The sequence below is a fragment of the Callorhinus ursinus genome, unplaced genomic scaffold (assembly GCF_003265705.2).
Source record: "Callorhinus ursinus isolate GAN/ISIS: 27379988/994484 unplaced genomic scaffold, GSC_fseal_2.0 scaffold5, whole genome shotgun sequence".
In the NCBI taxonomy this organism is placed as follows: Eukaryota; Metazoa; Chordata; class Mammalia; order Carnivora; family Otariidae; genus Callorhinus; species Callorhinus ursinus.
The window spans coordinates 49,830,699-49,836,546 of record NW_027397067.1 but is presented as its reverse complement, the minus strand read 5'-3'; positions in this window follow the sequence as shown (position 1 = coordinate 49,836,546).

The window sequence follows — 5,848 nt, the reverse complement described above, 5'->3', positions numbered from 1 at the left end:
CTTCCCACGGACTCTGAGTTTTGATATACAACAGGAAAAAAGGAACTAGAAGTGACGAGAGGGTCACATCGCCTTGAATCAGCATCTTTATTTCCCCCACAAAGTGACTAAGTCATAATATTGACAAAGGGGATAATTGATACAAAGAAACTCCATATTTCTTTCCAGTATTTTCCCCAGAATGGATGTTCCAGAATTCAATTCTAGCAAACAACAAAATAGGGCATTTTCAAACACAGGAGAGTGAGTTTCGAACATGTGGAGGGTTTCTTCCCTCTGTCCTTTTCTCCCTCCCTCTTATTCTCCCTAACCCACCCCCAGCAAGGGGACAGTGACAATCTTCACCATCCCCACTGCCATCAACAGTCCCAGGGGCATGAAGGAGCCACCTCTGCACCGATGACCCAAGACAGGTGTCATTGTCTGCGTAACCCATCTCAATCTTACCATCTTGGAAATTTAGCTTCCAAGTGAAGAGGATCAGCTTGTATGGTTGAGGGAGTTAAGGAAACCTCAAAACCCTCCTACAAAATTGTGCTTCACCTTTCGATTGAGACCTACAAGTGGAGGAGATTTTATTTTAAAATCCATGGATTCCTGCCAAAATGCAGAAAGGTTGATAAAAAGAAAAATACAAAATAAACAAGTGGATAGATGATGGGTCACTGAAAACTTAGGTAAAAAAGAAAAAGAAAACTCAGGTCAAACATCATGGGGAAGATACCCAAATGTATGATGTTTGGGAGACATATCTATTCATCATGAACAACAGGTATCCAGCAAATGTTGTGAGCAAATTAACGTTACAAAAAAAAAAAAAAAACTCACTGATTTTTTTTCAATGCGGTGGATTGGAGGGGAGTGGGTACAGGGAGCAAGGGGCTGAGTCAGGAGGTAGGACCAGTGTATTAGTCAGTGTTCTCCAGAGAAATGAAACCAATGGGGGAATGTGTGTATGGAGAAAGAGGTTTATTTTAAGGAATTGACCCACATAGTTGGGCCTGACAAGTACCAAATTGGCAGTGTGAACCAGCAGGCAAGAGCCCCAAGTAAGAGGTGGTGTTGTAACTTGAGTCCGAAGGTGAATTGCAGGCAGAATTCCCTCTTTCTTGGAGGACCTCAGTCTTTTTCCCTCTTAAGGCCTTCAACTGATTGGATGAGGCCCACCTACAGTATAGAGGATCACTACTCTACGTTTACTGATTTAAATGTCAATATCATCTAAAAAACACCTTCACATCAACATCCATATTAGTATTTGGCCAAATATCTAGGCACTAGCCAAACTGACCCAGAATAACCATCACAACCAGATCCGAGTAACAGAAAGGAAGGACAAAACATAGGGTTTTATTTGTTTGTTTAGGCTGTGGAGAGTGAATGGACAGAATTGGTAGCTAGGGGAGAGAAAGGAATCGGTGACAATCGAAAATTTCCACCTGACCCACATAGAGCTTGGAGGTTCGTAGGGAATGTGTTTGGAAAAATAAGGTCCCAGAGAGATGTCCGGATTGAAATATTCATCTTGTGAACAACCAGGAACGTGGTCCTGGGCTTAGGAGAGGATGTGAGGGATAAAGGCAGAGAGCTGAGAATTAGCCCGGAGAGTGCCTGCAGCATAGCATCCGGAGCATTTCTGTTGAACTGAGCTGCAAGCTGAAACTCTGAGCCCAGATGGATTTTCAGAGGGAGACGGTATCAGGGAGAAAAGCAGCAGTGAGGGGCTGGGTTGATGGGTACTGGGCTATGGGGTGCCAGCCTGGGACTCAAAGGGCCAGGGCTTCTGCGGACTCACCAAACTCACCGAACCCATGCAGAGAAGGCGGAGAGGCAAGTCTTAACCTTTGGAAGGGTGGCGGTGGGGGGAAGGGAGGCTTCCAGACAGAACAAAATGGCACATGCAAATAAATGCATGGAGACAAATGAGAGAGTTGCAAAAATCTGGATGTGACTGAAGTGAAGGCACTAGAAACCGGCGGTCACAAGTGAGGCAGACAAGCCTGCCAGAGGCACAGCCCTTGCGTCAGGGGGCAACTCCATCCCGAAGGTGAAGAGCGCCACCGAAGAAGGTGTTTTCATTTGAACAAGAAGGTCCGGACTTCAGTGAGGGGGCCTGATGGGGGAATCCAGAAGCAACACTGGGGACCCCAAGAAAGGGATGGATCAGGGAATGGAGAACCAGAGGCAGGCTGGAGATCACGAAGGTGGGAAGAAGAATGAAGCCCAGGAAATGGCCCTGGACTTCGGTGATCAGGAGGTCACTGTGCTCTTGGAAGAGCCATGTCAGTAGAGGGCTGGGAGTGAGCCAGAAGTGAGAAGAGGGGCAAGCCCTCTTTACTTTGTAGTAGTGTTGGGGGTAGAAGTGGAGACGGGAGAAGATAGTAGTCCAGAAGCAGTGGTTTTGTGGGGTTTTTGAATTAATTTTTTAAAAAGATTTTATTTATTTATTTGAGAGAGAGCGAGCATGAGTGGGGGGAGAGGGAGAGGGAGAAAGAGAATCTCAAGCAGACTCTGCACTGAGAGTAGAGCCTGACACAGGGGCTCGCTCTCACCATCTTGAGATCAAGAGTCAGATGCTTAACCAACTGCGCCCCATTGGTTTTTGAAGAACAGAGAAAATTTAGTAATATCAGAGGTGAGATAAGGAGAGAAGAAGGAAAGCCACTGAGGATGGGCTCAATCCGCTTGGGGTGGCGGGGGGGGCTCTGCTCAGAAAGTAGGGAAGGGAGATGGGTCGCCAGCTTGTGGAGAGCACATCTGGGAGCAGCTGCTAAAAGAAGCACCAGGAGGAAGAAACTAATTCGCCATTAGTGAAGCCCCCCAGGGAGCCCCAGAGCAGTGCCCAAGCTTTGGAATAATAGCGGCCAACTGGGTTCAGACCTTAGAGACTCCTAAAAGTGGGTGCCACTTAAGGTTGAGGGGCTGGGATGCTGACATTCAGCGGTTGCTGCCAAGATTTCTTTCCTGGGCTTCCAGGGAACTCAGACAATGGGAAGGAAAGTTATGCTCAGCTGTGAATTTTAACCTGAGTTAGCTTCAAGATTCCTTAATGACTTTGAACGTGGGCAATTAGTAGACTGGACAATTTGAGAGTCTCTCTACTCCTGAGATAAATAGCTTCAGAACAGCAATGGTTGAGAGGGCCCGATGAGCAGCAACCATCCTGATTCCAAGGCCAGAGCCTGGTGACCGTGGGCTTGTCTAGGATTCCGCCTGTAGTGTGGGACAAGGAGCAGTCAGTCACTGCTGAAATTCCTATAAGAGCCTAGGGTCGGGAGCATCTAACATTCTTCCTCCTGCCATCAAAAATCTCTGCCCCAGAGGTGATTCTGGTGTTGATGAGTCAGGAAGCACGGAAAATACAAGGTTCCCTTCAGACTGGTGATTCATCCAGGCCAGGGATCTCTGGAGAACAAGCCAGGGAGTGGGTGTTCTGTGAGACTACAAGGCCTGGCACAGACAAGTGCCCTCATTTTGGCCATTTAGTAGCTTTTAGCCCCTTAAAAATGGCGGTAGTCTTTCCTGAGCAACCCGTAAGAGGTAGTTAAGCTTCATATGTTGAATGAACAATGAGAGAATGCTGTCCCGTGAGTCCAGTGGTGTGGTCTCTGCTCCAAAACTCTCTCCTTTTAATCTCAGAGTGATATCCCCAAGTGTTTCTCTGAGGTCATCCAAGCAGTAGCCTTTACAATTAAAGATCTGGATCATTCCCGCTGTCTCAATACTGAAGCCTTGCAGTGTTTTACATTCACCGCCTCACTGAAGCTGCTTCCCTCCCTCCACCTCAGGCCCCTGATGTAAGAGATAACAAATATCTCAGTTGTTCAAGCCACTTTTTAAAATAAACTTTATCTTACAGAGCTGTTCTAGGTTCACAGAAAAATCGAACTGAAGAAGGTACAGAGATTTCTCATGTACTTGCTGTCCCCACACATGCACAACCTCCCTGCTTATCAACATCCCACCCTAGGGTGGAAAATTTGTTACAACAAACCTACATTGAGACCTCATAGTCACCCAAAATCCATAGTTTATATTACAAATCACTCTTGGTGTCACATATTCATTGGGTTTGGACAAACGTGAGATGACGTGTGCCCACCAGTACAGTGGATATTCAGTCCTGCAGAACAGTTCCGTTGCCCCCCCCCAAATCCTTGAGCTCCTACCTCCCAATCCCTCTCTCCCCCTAACCCCTGGCAACCACTGATCTTTTTACGAACTCCATAGTTTTGTCGTTTCCAGAATGTCACAGAGGAGGAATCATGTACTGCCTAGCCTTCTCAGGCTGGCTTCTTTCACTTAGTGATAGGCACTTAGGTTTCTTCCACCTCTTTTCAAGGTCAAGCCCCTTTGAAACACCACTTTATTCAGGTATAATTGACATAGAACAAACTGCACATACTCAAAATGTGTATTTTTATAGGCTTCGAAATACATGGAGACCCATGAAATCATCATCACAATCAAGATAGAGAGCAGGGGCGCCTGGGTGGCTCAGTCGTTAAGCGGCTGCCTTCAGCTCAGGTCATGATCCCAGACTCCTGGGATCGAGTCCCTCATCGGGCTCCCTGCTCTGCGGGAAGCCTGCTTCTCCCTCTCCCACTCCCCCGCTTGTGTTCCCTCTCTCGCTGTGTCTCTCTCTGTCAAATAAATAAAATCTTAAAAAAAAAAGATAGAGAACGTATCTGTCACCCCTGGAGTTCCCTGGTACACCACTCCCCTCTTCACTCCACCCCATCCTCAGAATATCACTGCTCTGTCACTATAGATTTGTTTGTATTTTCTAGAATTTTATAGATGGAACCACACGGCATGTACTCATTCTTTCCTTTTGGTCTGGCTTTTTTCATGCAGTGTAATTATTTTGATATTTACCCACATGGTTGCCTGTATCATTCCTTTTGATTGCTGAGTGGTGTTCCTACATATGGACATATTATCATTTGTTTCTCCATAAACCTGCTGGTGGAAATTTGGGTTGTTTCCACTTTGGGGCTACTAAAAATAAAACCACTATAAACATTTGAATGTAAGTCTCTATAAGGGCACATGATTTCATTTCTTTTGGGAAATTACCTAGGAGTGGAACGGCCAGATCATATGGTAGGTGCATATATGATTAACTTTTAATAAAAGGCTGAAGTTTTCTAAAGTAATTGTGCAATTTTACATTCCTTCCTGCAGAGTGTGAGAGTTCCAGCTGCTCTAGGTCCTTGTCAACACCAGGGATAGTCAGTCTACTTAATTTAACCCACTCTAATCACTGTGCAGTGATATTTCATTCTACTTTTAATTTACATTTGTCTAGCAACTAATGATGCAGAGCATCTTTTCATGTATTAATTTGCCATCCCTGTATCTTCTTTGGTGAAGTGCCTGTACCTGTCTCTAATTCATTTTTAATACAACTGCCACAATAACAGAATTTCTGTGAAAATACGTATCTTCTTTACAAAATAAGAATGCATGTTTATTGTAGAAAACCACCCTTAACTTTACCATTCAAAAATTATTCTCTGTCCATTTTATACACATCAAATAATTTTCCACTTTTGTAATTTGCATTTTAATTTGATTTTTAGGGTTTTTTTTTCTTTGTATAGAGAGGTTTTTTAAAACGCTATCACTATCTGCCTTTGCAGAAAGAAAATTCTACTTCCCTTACAAGTTTTGTTTTGTGTGTGGTGCTCCTATTTAAATATTTAATCTATCTAATATTTGATAGCTTATAAACTAGAAATCTGCACTAGTTTTCTACTGATGCTGTAACAACTTGCAAACTTGGTAAACTTAGCGATTTAAAGCAACACGAATGTATTTCTTACAGCTCTGAAAGTCAGGAGTC